The sequence below is a fragment of the Mustela nivalis genome, assembly GCF_964662115.1.
Source record: "Mustela nivalis genome assembly, chromosome: 2".
Taxonomy (NCBI): domain Eukaryota; kingdom Metazoa; phylum Chordata; class Mammalia; order Carnivora; family Mustelidae; genus Mustela; species Mustela nivalis.
In genome coordinates, this window is record NC_139021.1 from 101,047,138 (window position 1) to 101,067,199 (window position 20,062).

General features: G+C 44.8%; 2 long non-coding RNA genes and 1 pseudogene across 3 annotated transcripts in view; 2 read left to right on the top strand and 1 right to left on the bottom strand.

Annotated features, from left to right (window-relative positions):
- Window positions 1–16,978, top strand: part of LOC309859750 — a 154,362-nt gene extending 137,384 nt beyond the window's left edge. Inside the window, exon 2 of the long non-coding RNA XR_014308878.1 lies at window positions 16,406–16,978. This is a non-coding gene — a long non-coding RNA (uncharacterized lncRNA). The remainder of the gene's footprint in view (window positions 1–16,405) is intronic.
- On the bottom strand, window positions 3,441–4,664 carry LOC309859747. The gene is made up of 2 exons (XR_014308875.1): window positions 4,464–4,664; window positions 3,441–3,566 (listed from the first exon to the last, which is right to left on the bottom strand). It is a non-coding gene; the product is annotated as an uncharacterized lncRNA (long non-coding RNA).
- On the top strand, window positions 11,452–13,642 carry LOC309859728 (protein fem-1 homolog A pseudogene; annotated as a pseudogene). Its single transcript has one exon. The product of its transcript is annotated as a protein fem-1 homolog A pseudogene (transcript).
- Window positions 16,979–20,062: the final 3,084 nt, after the last annotated feature.

Genomic DNA, 20,062 nt, shown 5'->3' on the forward strand with positions numbered 1-20,062 from the left:
ATCCCCACCACCTCCCTCCACCAGCCCTGTCTATCCTGTCCTTAAGAGTCTCTTATGGCTTGTTTCCCGCTCCTTTTCCCCCCCTCCCATATATTCATCTCTTTTGTTTCTTAAATTACACATATGAGTGAAATCAAATTAAATATTTTTTAAATGATTAAGAATACTATAGACAAGGTTATGGAAAAAAATACTGACAAACAGAATTACAGTTATCATCAAAAGAGTAACACTCTTCGACCAAGTAGGGCTTCTTTTAAAAAATAAAGATTAGTTTTTTAAGAAATATGGAAATATAATAGATCTAAAAAAATTATATCATCATTCCCATTAAATGTTAAGAAAGCATTTGGAAAAATTATTCTAATTTTCAATAAAATAAGACTCCAAGGATACTTTGTGAACATGAAAAAAACCACCCAGTCCAAAGTCAGCAACGTGCATAATGGAGAAGAAACATGGCAGGCATTCCCACTCATGTGCATTGTGTTAGTCCTTTTATTGTTCTGCTTATTTTTTAGAGATGCTCAAATATAAAATCAGATCCCGTATCACATTATACTAAAAAAAATTCTAGATTAAGTTACTAAATATTTTTAAAAAGTCTTATTAGAAAAAAGACAGAAAACAGAAAAATGTCATCAGGCCCCCAGGGTCAGGAAAACAATAATAAAAAATAGAAGAGGCAAAAGGGTTGTATCACAATGTAAAATTTCCAGAAATAATACTACTATATTAAAAGACAAAGCATATCGAGAGAAGAAAATTGATAAAAATTATCATGAAAGATTACCACCTAGGGGCGCCTGGGTGGCTCAGTGTGTTAAAGCCTCTGCCTTTGGCTCAGGTCATGATCCCAGGGTCCTGGGATTGAGCCCCACCATCGGGCTCCCTGCTCAGCAGGGAGCCTGATTTCCCCTCTCTCTTTGCCTGGCTGCCTCTCTGCCCATTTGTGATCTCTGTCAAATAAATTAAAAAAATCTTAAAAAAAAAAAAAATTACCACCTAAAATACGTAAGAATTCTTACAAAACTCCATAGCCTGAAAGAACTTAAAAAGCCAGATTTATGAAAGTCAAAAAAAACTCAACAACCAGAAAAATGGAAATTAAAGTTTTCACCCCTTAGTGTAAAAATACTTTTTATATCTGGAGAGAAGAGAGGAAAAGTAGTCCTCTAATGAATAAGTTTACCTAGAAAAATTAGAAATGCTCATATCCTGTAACTCAAAAATACTAATCATTGTACTATAGAGCAGTAATTCTTAAACTTGATGTGTATGAGCATCATATGCACACCTTGTTAAAAATAGGGATTTCTGGGGCACCTGGGTTTCTCAAAGGGTTAAAGCCTCTGCCTTCAGCTCAAGTCATGATCCCAGGGTCCTGGGATGGAGCCCCGCCATTGGGCTCTCTGCTCAGCGAGGAGTCTGCTTCCTTCTCTCTCTGCCTGAATCTCTACCTACTTGTGATCTCTGTCTGTCAAATAAATAAAGAAAATCTTTAAAAAATATATGGGTTGCTGGGCCTCGCCCTCAAATTTTTCTTCCAGAAGGTCTGGGAGCATACATAAACATCTGCATTTCTGACGAGTTTCAAGGTGATACTGCCATTTCTGGCCAAAGAACCTAACTTTGAGAAGCAAGGCTCCAGAGTCTGGAGACACACTTGCATCTATCCAGAGAGAACAAGTATATTCACAGCAGCATTTATATTAATGAAAAGTGGAAATTACCTAAATGCTTATCAATAAAATATAGTATTTAGAATATAGTGTACTGTACAGTGGGAAAAATAGAGCAATAAAAGGGCTAAACTATATATGAATAGATCCCAAGTTACTGGTCAATTGAGGGGGAAAATGTCCATTGCATATTCATGAAGATAATTTATACATTTCTAGAAGTATTCAAAACAATGAACAGTACTATTCAACTCTCTACCTATCTTTTCAATGTTTGCGTATTGATATGATGATAAAGATAGTATACAAAGGATAAAAAATTGGAACCAAACCATACGGCTCAATGAGGAAGACTCCATGAAAGAGGCATTAGAAGACTGATACAAGAAGACTTGCCCCAGGAGCTGCAGTAGAGTAATGCAGCAGTTCTTCGAGGAAAGCAATTACAATTAAATCTTTGGCCACCTTTACCTGGATAGATCCCAATAGCAGAGGGGAAAGACCAGGACAGAATTCTATGGGAAGAATTTGACTGGGAAGCTCAGACATACTTACCAGAGAATTTAGCTCTGAACCACTGGCTGTGCAACTTTAAATACACAAGCTGGCTAAAGTCCTCATGGAGAGTTTTTCTAACAGGCATGCAGGCCATTCATTCCTCTGAACATACCAGCTTTTATAGCAGGACCAAATAAGACTATTATAAATGCACTACTTTAACTATCTCTTGCACCCTCTTACTCTCAGTGAGGAATGGCTTTAGGCAATCCCTGCAGGATTCATGAAGATAATTTATACATATTAATATATATATTAATTATAATATATATAATTATATTATATATAATTATATTTATAAAATATAAATATTTATATAATTATTATATAAATATATAATTATATATAATATATATAATATAATTATAATCTATAATTATATAATATAATATAAAATTATATAAATATAATTAATATATAAATTAATATCTAAAAATTATATATTTATATGATTTATATAATTTATATTTATATAATATTTATATATTATTATATTTATATATTTATATAATTCATTTTAAAATAATTATAATTAATATATATAAATTATATAAAAATTATATAATTTATATATATTAATATGTGTAGATTATATTATATATATTATATGTTAATATGTATAAATGTATATATTAATAATATATGTATTAATATATGTAATAATACATATATTAATATATGTAATATGTATAAATTATGTTATATATTATATATAAGATGATTTATACATATTAATAATATATAGTTATATATAATATATAAGATAATTTATACATATTAATATATATTGTATATAATATAATGTTATATTATATTATATATACATGTCACTGGAAGGTTATCCACTATGTGGCCCTATGTTAAGACCAAAAATTATACCTTTCAAGAACTTCTTGTGTTTAAAAAAAAAAAAATGTCTGTCTGTATCCAAATACAGTTTCTTCCTTTTTCCATGGTTATCAGAAACAGCAGAGATGTATTTGTGGATCACCTTAGAAACTCTAAGATATATAATGATCAGTATGCATCTATAAGCCAACCTGGCCTTGCTCCTGATGTTACTTTATATTTTTCTGTAAAGTTAGATTTTTATCAATTACTAATTTTCTCCATCTTAACATGTGGAATCCTACAAATCTCACAAAGTCCACTGTAAAAAAAAAAAAAAAAGGTGGGGAATGAACAAATAACTTACCTGGGACTTGTTGATTTTCTGCTGTCTTGGATAAAAGCAGACAACTCTGAAGATGTGCTGGGTTACAAGAGGGAAGGGGCCATGGAAGATCTGGCGTGCCTAGCAGCTCCAGAATCCTCCTGCCCTAGAAACTACACACATCCAACAGACAGGAAGAACGTCAGTACCTCCGACCTTCGGATGCTGAAACACCCCTTATATAACATGACTCTGATATCATCATGTAGTAGCTCCTGGACATAACGTTTTTCATTGGGTAAATGTAAATATTTGCTCCCTGAGGATTTAACAGTTTAAGCCTCCCCTGATGCTCACACACACAAAAATGTTTAAATAAACTAGTTCAGATCAAACAATACACCCAGTGAAATAACATTAACTCTTCACCAAAACTGTTCAAAAAAACTCCGACTAACCCGTTTATCAATTTCCCTACTGTTACTAAACCCTTGGTTAGTGATTCCGCAGAAAGCTATAAAAAGCAGTGCTTTAAGGAAAGGTCTAGGTTTCAATTTCTGTATGTTTGTTGCCATTTTTCATAAGGAACTGTAAATATAATTTGCTTTTCCTTGCGTGTAAAAGCAAATAGTTCTCTCTCACGAGTCAGGAGACACGACTTTTAGTCTTTGCCAATAACAGGGTGATTCTGAACAAGTCGCTAACCTTCAAGAGGGGAATTATTTTTTTTTTAATTTTTTAATTTTTTTTTCCGTTAAATAAGACAAAAGCAGAGAATTCTTGAAGACACTTCGTGAATGCCAGGGCAAGTCAGGACTGATTAACAGCGCACATCGGGATGCAGTGATGGGCACGGCTAGTGGGCAGCTCAGCCTCCAGGAAGAATAAAGGGAGAGCGGAGGGAACGGGTCTCCCCTAGGCCGGGCGGTAACCGCACAGCCATGGCGGTAACCTCACAGCCCGGGTGGGCTCGCCCCGCTTCCCCGACCACCGCACGTAAGCACCCACCGCGCACGCGAAGACGTCCTCCCCGCAGCGCCGTCCCCCACCCAAGGGGTCCGCACACCCACCGTGCACGCGCACACGCCCTCCTCCTTCGGCCTCCAAAATGGGGCTCCACGAACAGCCCCACACGCTCCCCGCAGGGGCCGATCACGGGGGTCTCCGACCCCTAGTCTTAATGCAGACGTCCCCGTCCTGCCATGGGCGGGCCGCAGGTTTCCTCCACACTACTGGGCACAGGCCCCCTACCGACTCGTGACGCCCCCCCCCCCCCGCCCCGGGCAGCGCAGCGCCACACCTCGGCCTTTGTCCAGCTGTTCCGGGCTCACCTGTCGCTTCCTCTTTGGGAGGGACTGGCCCCGAAAAAGCGCGGGCACTCAGCGGCGCAGGAATCGCCTCCCAGGTGAGACCTGAATAGAAGGGGTGGGGGACCGAGCGGTGGAAGGAAGTGCACAGAGGCAGAGGGCGGAAATAGGCATGCGCAGAAACCGGCACGCGCAGAACCTGGCAGTCCGGGCAATCAGTGCTACCAATTGAACTACCTTTCCCCGCTACCCGTGGTGCGAGATTGGCTGAGAGTGCAATCTTCTATCGAGCACGAGAAAGTTTGGGGCTTTTGAGATAGCTCTCCAAGCAGTAAGAGCCCGTCAGGGACTCCCCACGGCTTACATATTATAGCTGAGTTCTCTGCAAGTGTGCAATTTAGAGCTGTCAGGGAACGGAAACCTGCACATAACGTTCACTTTTTCAATGCTAGAAAGTAGATTCCACCAATACAGTAGAAGAATGCTTACAGGCGCCTGGGTGGCTCAGTGGGTTAAAGCCTCTCTGCCTTAGGCTCAGGTCATGGTCTCAGGTTCCTGAGATCCAGCCCCACATCGGGCTCTCTGCTTGGCAGGGAGCCTGCTTCCCCCACCCTGTCTGCCTCTCTTGACTACTTGTGATTTCTGTCAAATAAATAAATAAAATCTTTTTTAAAAACCCCATAAAAGAATGCTTAAAAAAATTGTATCTGACACCATCAGCGATTCTCTCAGAAAATGAAAAGCCAGGAGGAGAGGGTGAGGTCAAGAAAGCTAGTTCATCCAAAATCATGAAAGCAAGAAACGAAAATTGTAGATAAATCATAAAACAGTCCAAAAATATATATATTTATTTACATAAACATATTCTTTCCTCTGCGACATTAAGGTTATTGAATAAATGAAGATCTACACTTTCAGAGAATCAATATTCTTTGAAAACATTCCACTATGAATCTCATAAACTTTTATATACATCTTTTTCTCTTTGATTTTGTATACCTTAAGTGTACTTCACAAAAAATCATTCTCAACTTCATCTGGAATAAGTAAAAATCCAAAGTAACAGAAACCATTTCAAAAAGAAGAATTCCTAATAAGTATCAATATGCATAATTTTACTCAACTAAAGATAGTTTGCCATCTACTTCATGGAAACAAAGCCATGATTAGGTGTTTGTTTTGAATGTAGTATAATAAATGTAGCACTTCAAAGTACTGAGGAAACAATGGAACATTCCAAACAGCAATCCCTTCCTAACAATTTGGTGTAAAGTTATGTACATAGATCACACATGGTACAATTCACATGGATTCAAGATTTAAAATAAAACACTAATAAAAACAGAGGTGACACGTTGTGTCACCAAAATTAGAAACCATAAATTAAGTATCTGATACCTTAGAAAAATAACAACTCAGTTCTATTTTTTAAAAGCTAAAAACAAATAAACCAGGAAATTCTATTTTTACTATTTGAAAGAAAAGATGTATTAATTTAAAGAGAGATCTTTAAATCAACAGAAAGAAAATTTTAAAACAGGGTACAGAACTAAGCTCTAATATAGTGAATGACAATATATAAAGTGAAAATGAATGACAAATGTATATAAAAGTCCATTATCAGAATTGAAACAATGCAAATGCTTAAATAGAAACATGAAAGATATCATTGACATTTAATTTTTTAAAAGTTCTGTACAGAAAAATTCATTCTGTAGTTTTATGAATTTTGACAAATGCATAGGTCTGTGTAACCACCACCACAGTCAAAATACAGAACTGTTTCATCACAGCCCCCCAAATTCCTTCATGCTACCCTTTTGAAATTAAACTTTCTCACCACTCTTCTCCTTTGGCAGCTACTATCTCTTCTTCATGTCTACAGTTTGCCTTTTCTGGAAAGTCACATACATGGAATCTTACTATGTATAATCTTATGAATCTGTTATCTTTTACTTAGTACAATACATTTAAGATTCATCAGTGTTGCTTCATATACCAATAGAGTTTTGACTTTTATTTCCCAGGTCCTACTCCATGGTATGAATTCACCACACTTCACTTATTTCTTCCCCAGCCAAGTGACCTTAACTTCCAATCTGGGGAAATTATGAATAAGTAAAATTCCATTTTGAAGTATAAGACTCATATTTTTAAAAAAAAAGAGTTGAGATATAATTCAACTTGAGAAAATTCAAGTTGAGAAAATACTTATTCCTACTCACTTTTACTGAGGGTTTAATACATGTAAACTCACTGGAGGTTCATTTTTATCAAATTCTGAAGGAATTTTAAAGATTTACTTATTTATTTGTTTATTTATTTATTTTACAGACAGAGATCACAAGTAGGCAGAGAGGCAGGCAGAGAGAGAGGAGGAAGTAGGCTCCCCACAGAGCAGAGAGCCCAATGCGGGGCTCAATCCCAGGACCCTGAGATCACGACCTGAGCAGAAGGCAGAGGCTTTAACCCACTAAGCCACCCAGGCGCGAATATTAATCTGGCAATTCCACTTCCACAACTACACATTATTTTATAATAATGCAATTAATTTCCACTGATGTACATACAAGAATGTTTACATCCGTCAAAGTCCAGATGGGAACAGAAACCAAATATGACAAGAGAGGGAAAATTTTTTAAAAGATTTTATTAATTTATTTGACAGAGAGAGATCACAAGCAGGTGGGGGTGGGGGTCGGAAAGCAGGCTCCCTGCCAAGCAGAGAACATGCTGCGGGCCTTGATCCCAGAACCCTGAGATCATGACCTAAGCTGAAGGCAGAGGCTTAACCAACTGACCCACCCAGGCACCCCAAGAGAGGAAATTTAACAGAATAGATTAAAGCAGGTATTTTGATTTTATCTTAAAGATTTTATTTACTTATTTGACAGGGACCAAGTAGGCAGAGAGGCAGGCAGACAGAGAGGGGGAAGCAGGCTCCCCACCCAAGCAGAGAGCCCAATCCCAGGACCCTGGGATCATGACCTGTGTGGAAGGCAGAGGCTTTAACCCACTGAGCCACCCAGGTGCCCCCAAACCAGGTATTTTAAAAGCAAAAGTGAACACCGGGGTAACAGGGATAATGGCAGATGGCAGCTACCACCCCAGGGTAACATGATGGAAGAAGTTGAAGAATCCAAACTTAGCCCTCAAGAGAGGATTCCACACCTGAAGCAGGGGAGGTGCCTGGGGCATGTTATCGTACATAGGGAGAGAAGAACCCAGCAGAACTGGAATTCAGACCTTCAGAGGGGGGCCGCCCAGTTCCTGCAGGCCTGTCAGAAAGGTATGGGGGGGAGGATAACACCTCTGAGGGGTATCCTGCTCAGCTGGTGCTGCCTGTCAGAGAGGGATCAATATGGCTATATGTGAGAGAGCTTAAAGAAGCTGGAGAGTGAGAGAACCTGCTCGGATTAGATACTAGTGTTGGTTGCACAACTTTGTGAATATATTTAAAACCACTGAATTTTCTGCTCTTAAGGGAGTTAATTTAAAGATTTGTGAATTATATCTCAATTTTTAAATAATCCAATAAAAGAAGCCGCAGTGTACCACTGGTGACCAAGGTGAAGAGCCACTGCTGAGGTGCTGTTAAGGAATCATTCTGCAAACAGGAAGAAGGAAATTGGTCCTCCAGTAACCCTGTCCTCCAAAATTCCTGTAGGATCTCCTAGGGAAAAGCCTAAAAGGCATCAGGGTAAGTATAAAATGTGGTTTACGCAGTCCAAGCACCAATATCCCAATGCACAGTAGAGAATTCTACGTTTAGTGCAACTAAGCTATAACAGCTATAACTAAGAGGATTCTGTAAAACTTAATTTATAAAAGCAAATACTAGAAACAAAATGTCCTTTTAGTTTGTGTAAGTAAAATAAAATTAAGACCATATAGTGGAATGCTAAGATGCTATGATGTTCAACAAAAAAGAAACTGGTAATGCAGAGGTGTACTAACTTACACAGGGGGTTGATTACAAAATACCTTGAAATTAAGAATTTGGTTTATATAAGAATATTTAAGACAAGATCACATTAAAAATAAAACATAGAGAGGTGTGCTTGTCATGTTTTGGCTGCTTGGCAGGCAACTCTTGATACCACAGTCATCGAGTTTGAGCCCCACACTGGGCATAAAGATTACTTAAAACAAAAGTGGAAAACAAAAATGTTCTAGAGAGTGACATCAACATGATGCTGTAGTATAAGACGTTGGTTCCTCCTTTTTCTCTCTCTTTTTAAACAACTAATCTGACATCCATCCATGAACAAAAATGCCTTGGTGGTAGTTGTAGAACCCAACACTATATGCTAGGAGACCCAGAATGAGTCTCCTCTACCTACTTATTAATAAGCAGGCAGACCTTGTTAAGAACTGCAGAACCAGCAGAGCCAGCAAACCTGCCTCAGTCCCTTTTGCCTTGGGAAAAAAACTTAAAGAGTGCTCACTTAGGACAGATGGATGGCAAACAAAACATATAAATACATTCATAAACAAACACACACACACCAATATTATTCAGCCATGAAAAGGGAAATCTTCCATTTACAATATTGGCTACACATTGAGGACATTATGCCAAATGAGGTAAGTCAGACAGTGACAGAAAAATGTTGTATGATCTCACTTATATGTGTAATCTTTAAACAAAAACAAAAACCCCAAAATCATAGTACAGATGAGGGGTTGCTGGAGGCAGGGTGTGGGGAGTGGGTATAATGGGCAAAGGGGCTGAAAGGGTATAAACTGCCAGTTACAAGATAAATAAGGCTGTGGGACATAATGTCTGACATGGTAATCAGAGTTAACAATACTGCATTGTCTTTTGAAAGGTGTGAAGAGAGTAGATCTTGAGTGGACCTTGAACCTGGATAAAGGTTCTGTGCCAAATGAATTTTTCCTACAGACTCAGGTCCCAGCACAATGAACAGGAATCCAACCTGGAAGATAAAACTCTCTTACCTGAGTGTTCTCTCTTCTCTCTCTCTCTCTCGAGTTAAATCACAAAGACAAAACCCCCCAAAAGAACTTACCTTGCATTTCTGTAATCAGAATTTGTTATTTATTTCCCAAGAAGTGGGCAAAACCTGCAGGATGTCACCATTCTCAGAAGCCATCAAAGACTATGATCCCAGGTTCATAAAGGAGGACCCGCTGGAGCTGCAGGACGTGACACCAGCAGTCTGTGCAGGATATGTCACTTGACTGAAGGGACATCTCCTCAATCCTCCTGGTCTTTCACAACCTTGACACTTTGATGAATAGTTACTAATTACTTTGTAGAATGTCCCCCATTATGTTTGCCTGATGTTTTTTTATGATTGGGATGATGTATGTGTGGGACAATATACCACTTGAGAAATGTGTGCTTGTCAGAGCATCCTATCAGGGATTTCATCATGTTGCCATGTCATATGACAAGATATGTTAACCACTCTGTTAAAGTTATGTCTGCCAGGGCCCTCTGCTGTAAAGTTACTACATTTCCCATCGTAAACTTAACTAATATCTCAATATGAGCATCTGTCTTCAGTAATCATTGATGTGTGGTTTGCCTTATGATGGCTTTCTTATTTCCTTCATTTAGATGTCTTTTAAAGATTTTTAAGAAATATTTTCAATTTTAACTTGTAATTTAAAAAAAGTCCAAAACATTAAATCACCCATAAAATCTCCTATGCACTTATGTAAGAGTGGGGCTCATTCACAGGATAACAACAATTATAAAATTTAGGCTTATTAGTTAAAATATCATTACCACATGGCAACTAGAGGCACAGTTTCATTTGGGAAGTTAGTTTTAACATTTTATAATAACTATTAATAATTAATAATTAATATTTCAGCATTTGTATTATTTTAACATTCCTAATAATAAATACCAGACTTCATAAATGTTGTTATATTATTTAAAATTTGCATACCAAAAATAATCTTAGACATGGTATTCTTATTATATATTCTTTCTATGTACATATATGTGGGTTTTAAATATACAGGAAAGGAAGATGTTAAAGGTTACACACTGAACTAAAAGCAATGGTTACGGCAAAGAAGACTACTGATGTATAAGGTGGGGTACAGAGAAACTAATTATTTAATGGTTTATTTTGAAATAATCTCAAACTTTAGGAAAGTTGCAAGAACACATTCCCAAACTGTTAACATTTCTCTGCATTTGTTTCATATCTGTCTGATCAACTATCATATCAGCATTATTCTTTTCCTGAGTATATTAGTTAGAGCTGCAAGCGTCATACACCACACTTCCAAAGGGCTCCACTAGTCATGCTCCTAAAACAAAGACACTGTCTTACAAAACCACCAACCAAATAAGCAAGTCAGAAAATCAACCTTGACAGAACACCTTTGTCAAATCCACAACCCCATTCCAATCTCGACAATTGTCTCAACAAAGTCTTTCCTTTCTAGTCCTGTATCCCAGCAGTCTGGATCTGTCCTGTTGTTTCTTCATTATCAGACTTAGGTCATGCTTTCTCGGTAGTCACCACAGAAAAGATGGACCAGTCAGTACCATGTCAGGGGCCACACAGTGCTGATGACCATGGTGTCATTAGCCCGGATCATCTTGTCATTTTGGTACCTGCCAAAATTCCCTGCCATTATAGCACCATTAAGCCCTTTGAAATTGGTAATTGTGGAGATATATATTCTGAGATTATGTCAATAATCCATTCCTCATTCACTCACCAATCTAAGTATCTATTAATAATCTCACCTGAGTAGTACGCCCTGGACATGCAGCAGAGCAACCTGGAGCCCCTGAGCCCCATGACCGCCAGCAGCTTCCTGTCCTTCGCCGAGCTCTTCTCCTACGTGCTCCAGGACCGGGCGGCCAAGGGCAGCCTGGGCACCCAGATCGGCTTTGCAGACCTCATGGGGGTGCTGGTTAAGGGCGTGCGCGAGGTGGAGCGGGCGCTGCAGCTGCCCAAGGAGCCAGGGGACTCGGCGCAGTTCACCAAGGCCCTGGCCATCATCCTGCACCTGCTCTACCTGCTGGAGAAGGTGGAGTGCACGGCCGAGCAGGAGCGCCTCAAGCACCAGACGGTGTACCGGCTGCTCAAGTGCGCCCCCCGCGGCAAGAACGGCTTCACGCCCCTGCACATGGCCGTGGACAAGGACACCACCAACGTGGGCCGCTACCCCGTGGGCCGGTTCCCCTCCCTGCAGGTGGTCAAGGTGCTGCTCGACTGCGGGGCGGACCCGGACAGCCGGGACTTTGACAACAACACGCCGCTGCACATAGCGGCCCAGAACAACTGCCCCGGGGTCATGAACGCCCTCATCGAGGCCGGCGCCCACATGGATGCGGCCAATGCCTTCAAGAAGACCGCGTACGAGCTGCTGGACGAGAAGCTCCTGGCCAGGAGCGCCGTCCAGCCCTTCAACTACGTCTCCCTGCAGTGCCTTGCCGCCCGCGCGCTGGACAAGAACAAGATCCCCTACAAGGGCTTCATCCCCGAGGAGCTGGAGGCCTTCATCGAGCTGCACTGACGGCGCCCGGAGAGAGGAGCTTCCGGGACGGCCGGGGCCGCGCGCGCGCTCCCGTCTCTTCGTGGGCCCTTGGGTGGCGTGACACGGAAGGGCCGTCTGGCCTGCGCGCCCCGTCACCCCGCGGAGAGGGCAGAGGAACTAGCAGCTTGTTGGCGCTCACAGCCTTCAGGATCGCGCGCTCCAGGAGATGCCCGCTGTTGCCCGCTCCCCGTCTGCCTGGGTCCCGCAGGGTTTTGCCTCTTTGCCTGGAGGCAGAGGAATGGAAGCTTTTGCCTCTTTCCCTCCAGCAACTGGAAGAAGCTGCAGATCGGCTCGTGCTTCTCCGCCTCTACGTGGCCGGAGAAGCCCAGCCCCTAAACGCGGCGTCGGGACTGGGGGCCTTTCAGGTCGGAAGCTGGAGATTGGAGAAGCGAGACCGACTGTCCCTTCTTCCAGCAGCACCCCTGCCCCCCGTACCCCGCTCCCTGCCCCCGGGCGCGGCTTCCGACGCTTTGCTCTTCTGGTTCGCGAGTGAGCAAGTCACACGTGGGGCACCGGAGACCCCGGGTTTAGCTGCCGTGGTTTTTTGTTTTTTTTTTTTTCTTTTTTAAAGAATGTGTGGTCAGATTGAAGAAGTTCGTCCCACACGGGGATTTCCGTGGCGCCGGAGGTGGCGAGGCGGTCGGGAGTGAGCCTCGCCCTGCGCAGGGGTGAGGCAGGTGGACGTCCGCGGTGGCGGCCCCAGCGTGAGCGAGTCGGCGTCGTTGTTGAAGCTTCACTCGGTTGCCTTGTGCTTGGGCTTCCCGACGTGGCGTCCATAGCCAGAGAGGCGTTTCCGGGCCGGCGTGTGTGCTCTGCTCGGGGAGAAGGAGCGTGGCCGGCTCGGTGCGGTTCCCCGGGTTCTGCGTCCAGACTCGGCGGCCACCGCAGCCCCGCACACCCCGACCGCGGCGGCTCTGGCCATTTTTTCTCTCTCTCTCTTTTTTCTTTTTCTTTTTCTTTTTCTAGCTGCTTGAAAGCCTGAGTCCAGGCATTCCCGAGCAGATTGCAAGGACGCTGTGGAGCCAGCAGACGGCGGATGGCCAGGAGCTGGGAGCTACAGAGTCTTGGTTTCCCATCACTCAGGGTCTCTCGCGCCCCGGCAGGCCGCTGCAGAGTAGGGGACAGTGGAAGGGGACAGAAGCAGCTGCCCCGGCCCCGGAGCAGGGTCACACCCGGGAGAGGGGAATCCTATCCGGCAGCCTGGGGGGGGGGGGGACAGCGACATGCCCCCCGCCCCGGTCACTGCAGGCTCCCTGGGGAGCCCGTCCCTCTGAGGACGCTCGGCCTCGTTTGGATTTGCAGTGTGAGTTAGGACGTTATTTATTTTCAGGGCCGGATCTGACCTGTCGAGGGGGGAGACGGTCACTGGCCCTTGAAAGCACGGAATAAAGCAGTGAGGCAGTTGACCTTGTGTCTGCGCCCAAGCTCCGGTCCTGCGCCCGGGGGAGGCCGCTGCGGAGTGCAGAGCCCCATGGGGGGGGGGGGTCGTGGAGACCCCAGACCCCCCAAACCACCGTCTCTCACCGGGGGCTTTTGGAGGGGTGTCCTGGGGCCGCCGGTCTGATTTCCCCAGGGAAGTGGCCTGTCCCACGGGTGGGAAAAGCAGGAGAGCCGCTGACATAACACAGAACCCCTACTTTGTGGCTGGGCAGGCGCAGAAGAGGTGGCGTGGCCCTCCCGAGACGGGGACGGCTTGGGGAGTGGGGGTGCCCAGGAGGCCGCAGGGGAGCTCTGGGGTTTCCTGAAGCCGGTTCTGGCCTGGGGAGGGGAATCAGGGTCTCTGCACGTCAGCCCAGTGCAAGCCCTGCTGTGTGGCTGTGGACGGCAGGACCCCTGCATGCCTGGGGAAGGCCCGCCCTCCGTCTCCTGACCTCATGGGGGCCTCGCCCGCTCGGGACAGGGAGCACCTACGGCACTGCGGCGTGAAGGCATCGTTGCCTTGAAGGAGCGGCCGTTGAATCAGCGGGTGCTCAAGTGGCCTCAGGAGACACTGCACCAGCCAGAGCATATACTGTGCCCTTGCTGGATGCTGGGCTCCATCCGTGAGCCACTCAGGGCAGCTCTGGGAAGTCAGTGTTCTTCTCCCTATTTTGCAAGCTGGGGACGCGGGCTATGGCGTGTTTCAAGACCTGCCACAGAGGAAACTGTCCCCTACCCCCGGCCACATGTTTTTTTTTTTTCCGGAGCTTAGACATGAGAACTGTGACTTCAGCCCCAGGCTCACACAGGCCACTCAGAGTTCAGGGGGGTGTCACCAGGCAGCGACCCACAAGATGCAGGGCAGCTCTCTTGCTCCCCTCAGCCCCAACCAGTCACAGTGGGCCGGGAGCCGAGCGTGCGCACTGCTCCACCCCATGTCCCCAAACCTCTGCAGACTGAGTGAAGGCGGGGCTGCGTGAAATGCAGGGACAGGTGCCGCGGCTGCCAGGCCACACGGGAGGCAGGGGGAGGGGTCGGAGGGGTCCCCTGCCCATGGTAGCTGCTTCCGGTCCCACTCCCCGAGCTTGGGTTCTACCCACTCAGCCAGCTGCTCGGTGGGTCCCTGTCTCCGACTTCCGGAGCCCCTCGCCCTGTCGGTCACGGCTGGGTCCTGGGAGCCCACGTGCTGAGGGGGGAGGTGGGCGGGTGGATTCACAGGGGCACGTCCCCCCCCCCCCCCCCGGGGAGTCCAGGGCCTCTAGCTTGGGCCCTGCATGCCCCGGGGTCACCACGCTCACTGGATTCCAGGACTGTCATCTGAGCCGTGTTTACAGGGAGGGGAGCAGAGCAGAGCGTCCCGGCCGCGGGTTAAAGATAGCCTGGCTCAGAGTCACGTCACAGGCTGGAAAGGGGAGGTGTCCAGTTCCTGGGAACACGGGCACTCGGGGCCGGCGCACGGCACAGCAGGGTGCTGACGCCGTTGTCCTGGAGCGAGTCCTGTCCTCGATTCCTGCGGGGCGCTCGGCAGGGACTGGACAAGGAGCCCGTTCCACCGACCGTTCCACCGACCGGTGAGCAGGAGCATTCGGCAACACCCAGCCCGGATCCGGGCGCCGCCAGCAGCACTCCTGCAGAGGGAGGCGGTTTCCCTCCGGGACCCCCGCACCTGTGCTACCCGTAGGCTGCAGGAGAGACGTTGAACGTGCCTTGGGTGGGACATTTGAGACCCCCCCAGTGCAACCTCTCCCCCCTGCCTAAGGCCTTCGTGTCCTCCTACCAAAAGCTCATCGAGCTATAATTTTGATCTGATGTCCCCTCCTCCAAGAAGCCCTCCCGGTTCGTCGAAAGCATCTCAACCATTCCCATCCCCCTTGGTTATTTCCTTCTCAGCCCCCACGTGTAACTCGAACCCGTCGAATGACCCTGATGGTTTTCTTCATTTGCTTCCTTCCTTGTTCCTGGTGTCCCCTTCCCTAGAACGCCACGTGCACCAGCTTGTTCCCTGTTGTGGCCCAGGGCCCAACACAGAGGCCACATGGAGTGAGGGCGGAACGCGCTGGGGGGCCTGGGGAGCAGGGGCACGCGGTGCACAGCCTTGAGCGCTCTGCGCTCCACCCCCCGGGGCGCGGAGGTCACCAGCGGTGGCTGCAGGAACAGGACGGGACTGCGCGGGTCCCCCGACTAGTGGTAGCCACACAGCCAGCCATCCGGCCTGCAAGGTCCTTCTCCAGAGGAGCGCGCCAGCCCCAGTCTAAAGTGTCCCCTCAGGAAGCTGGACATTCAAGAGCGAATTAAACCCGAGTGCGTGGAAGCCAGGAGTGAAATCAGGGAAACAGAAAGGCACCAACGAGGGACTCCCCACGGGCTTGGTCAGAGGAGCAAGCGACTTGACCTCGGGTGGGGAGTTTGGGCCCGTGCAGCCTGTAGAAAGTCCTTAAATAAAACTTTTTTTAAAATTAAAAAAAAATGCACAAACAGTAGAGAAAAACCAATGAACCCAAAAGCTGGCTCTTTTAAAAGTTAAGTAAAATTGACAAAACGAGCCCTGAGTAAAGCCTAGAAATAAGTGTCCAAGTCGCCGGACCGTACACCGGGAATGAGTATCACTTATTAACGACACGGCAATTAAAAACATTAATAACAAGGTATTTTTTAATAATTTATGTATTTATTTTTTAAGATTTTACTTAATTTACTTGACAGAGATCACAAGTAGGCAGAGAGGGGGGGGGGAAGCAGGCTCCCCGCAGAGCAGAGGACCCTGAGATCATGACCTGAGCAGAAGGCAGAGACTTAACCCACTGAGCCACCCACGCGCCCCAACAAAATACTTTATTAAGAACAAAAGTCATGTAAAATTAGGTGAAACACGCGTGCGGCGCGGCTTTGGCCCTGGGGCCACCAACCCGCCTTCAAAGCTCTGACAGGGTCCAGCTTCCTCACTAAGGGAAGGCGCATGCTCACTAGGCCACGCGGGCAGAGGTCAGGACAGTGGCCACGTGACCTTGGGAATGCCCCGCCCCTCCCTGTGCCTCAGTGTCTTCTAATTCCGGGGTGAACAGGACCAGCTGCCGGCTGCATGGGGCAGGAAGGACTGAGACGGTCGGTGAAAATGTCCTGGGGCACGGGAGCTGCACGGTGCTTGCTGTCTGCCCTCTCACTTCCACGTCCGCTACGGATGGGCTCCGAGAGCCTCACGGTATTCATGTTTATTCGAATGTGTCTTAGGGAACCATGCTTAGCCAGCCTCCCCCCACCACTGAGTTTAGAAGTGTTAATACTGCAAATGGCCCACGGTCCAAAATAAAGACGAGTTCCAAGTTTCTACTGGGAGAAAAAAAAAAAAATAAAAAAAAAATAATAATCTCACCTGAATCAATCACTATGATGGTTACCAAATACTGGTTTTCCATTTCCATTATTCCTCATACATTTACTAGTAAGGAAGAAATTTCCCTTCTCCCCACTTATTTCTGTATTAATATGGATTCATAGCTTTCCGTTTTATAATGCAGGTTATATTCCAAAGTTACTATTCATTTTTATGATCAAGTTGTTACATATTTGGCCAATAGAAGCATCTTCAAGATGGCTTTTATGTGCTTTTGCTATGCCCCCCATTATTCCTTGAGGCTCATCAGCTTTTCCAAGTCCAGGCCTGGAATCAGGCATTTACCAAGGGGTATGCTTCCTTCAAGTGGAAAATAGTATCTAGAAACCAAACTCTAAAAGCCAGGCCTCATTGCTACTGGGATGGAGTTGCTCCTAAGCAATCTCAATTTCCTAGCATAAAGAGCTAGGAAATCTGTGTAAGGAGGACATTCACACACATACACACACATACACACCCACACCCACCCCCCCCACACACACACGTATACCTGCATGTACATGTGCATGTGCATGTGTCTACACACATATGTACACATACACCCATAAGTGGATCTAACAGTGCATGTATATTTAAAAAATGATCATTTCCTACCAATACCTCTAATTCTGATTTAACAACTCGGGGTTCTGTTCAGTCTTCTGCCTTTCTATATTTATAAATACTTTCAACAGGAAGAAACTTGGCTCCTATTTTCAATACATTCATCTTCCCCTCAATGTGATCCATATCCAACCATGCCAGTAATTTCCTCTATAATCTCCTTAGCTGCCAACTCCCAGTGTCCCATGTATCTGTGATAGGAACAGTTGTATTACTCTGCTCCTCTGTGTGGACATTCTCTCTTCAGAGACCTCAAGAGAGGTCTTGACCTCACTGACCTCCAATGGACTGCTGTCCCTGTGCTGGGAAGGGAAAGGAAAAGAAATGAATAGATGTAATTTTAAAAAAGAACCCACTCCAGTATTATCTGTAAAGTAGAAATAATAAAAATGAAGAAATAACACTATAGATTGTTTATGTCCCATATCAGCTGTTCCCTCCAAAACAAATCATGTGGCAAAACTAATTCCAATGTATTAATGTATTAATATTTAGAGGTGGGGCTTTGGGGTATGATTAGGTCATGAGAGTAGAACCCTCAACGAATGGGATTGGTGCCCTTATATAAGAAACCCCTGGGGTGCCTGGGTAGCTCAGTGGGTTATAGCCTCTGCCTTCAGCTCAGGTCATAATTCCAGGGTCATGGGATTGAGTCCCACATTGGGCTCTCTGCTCAGTGGGGAGCCTGCTTCCTCCTCTCTCTTCCTGCCTCTCTGCCTACATTTGATCACTGTCAAATAAATAAATAAAATCTTTAAAAAGAAAAAATCCCAAGAGATCCCTTACCATGTCTGCCTTGTGAGAACAAAGGGACAAAAGGGGCTTCTATGAACCAGGAAGTGGGTCCTCAGCAGACACAAATTCTGCCAGTGCCATGATCTTAGACTTTCCAGCATCCATAAGTGGGAGAAATAAATATCTGTTGCTTATAAACCACCTAGTCTATGGGCTTCGTCATAGCAGCCTGAATGAACTAAGATGTACAATTATACAACATGGGTCTAGAGTTTTTGGTCACTTTAAGGATTCAAGGAGGTTCCCACCCTTAGCTCCTACATCCACAGGCTGCTGACAGTGGTTTCTCCTCTCTGATTCACATTCTCATGATCATTACTACAGCCATTCATTCACTGGCTCAGTGTGAGTTAAATTTGACTATTTCTAGCTCAAGACCTGACACGAAGTAAGTTTTCAGTAACATATGTTTAGTCACTATACAGAGGGTCCAGAGAGGGACAGTTACCTTAGATAACCCAGCCACTCCCTTCATCCACACAGGACATTCACAATGCCTCTTCCTCCCAGTACAATGGCTGGTGCCAGCCCAGGAACAAAATGCCTGAGCCCAGAGACCAAAAACTCAGGAGTAAACATGGGTACCAGTCACAGCTGCCAATGTCCTCTAATTTCATTTACTTTTTTTTTAAGACTGTATTTATTTATTTGACAGAGATCACAAGTAGGCAGAGAGTCAGGCAGAGAGGGGGAGAGAGAGAGAGAGGAGGAAGCAGGCTCCCCACTGAGCAGAGAGCCCGATGTGGGGCTCGATCCCAGGACCCTGGGATCATGACCTGAGGTGAAGGCAGAGGCTTTAACCCACTGAGCCACCGAGGTGCCCCTCCCTTTACTTTTTTAAAAAAGAGATTATGCTGAGTGAAATAAGTCAAGCAGAGAGAGTCAATTATCATATGGTTTCACTTATTTGTGGAGCAAAACAAATAGCATGGAGGACAAGGGGTGTTAGAAAGAAGGGAGTTGGGGTAAAATGGAAGGGGAGATGAATCATGAGAGACTATGAACTCTGAAAAACAATCTGAGGGGATTGAAGTGTCAGGGGGGTGGGAGGTTGGGGTAACAGGTGGTGGGTATTATAGAGGGCATGGATTGCATGGAGCACTGGGTGTAGTGAAAAAATAATGAATACTGTTATGCTGAAAATAAATAAAAATTAAAAAAATAATTTAAAAAAGTGACCCAAATACCCATGTGTGAGGAATAACACATGAAAGAGATATGAGTTCTAAGTACACAGTAATCAGCTCAGAGTCCAGGCTCTTCTGTTCAGGATACTTGAGCTTCCTCTAGAGAAGCCTCTTAGAACCAGTTTAATTTTTAACCAAGCCTAAAATTAACCAATTTTAATTTATAGCTTAACATTATTAATGAAGTTAAAGAAACAAAGATTAGGTGAATTATCTATCAAGTACAAACTATATTATTCTTTGAAAATAATCTTAAACTTAGGAAAAGTTTGCAACAATAGTGCAAATAAACTTTTATTCTCCAAATTACTGAGAGCACGTTGTAGACATGCTCCAAATACTTTAGTAGCAAGCATATATAATCTCATTTCAAACATCAAAATCAGGAAACTAACACTAACACCTACCACCTAATCCTCAGACACCATTCA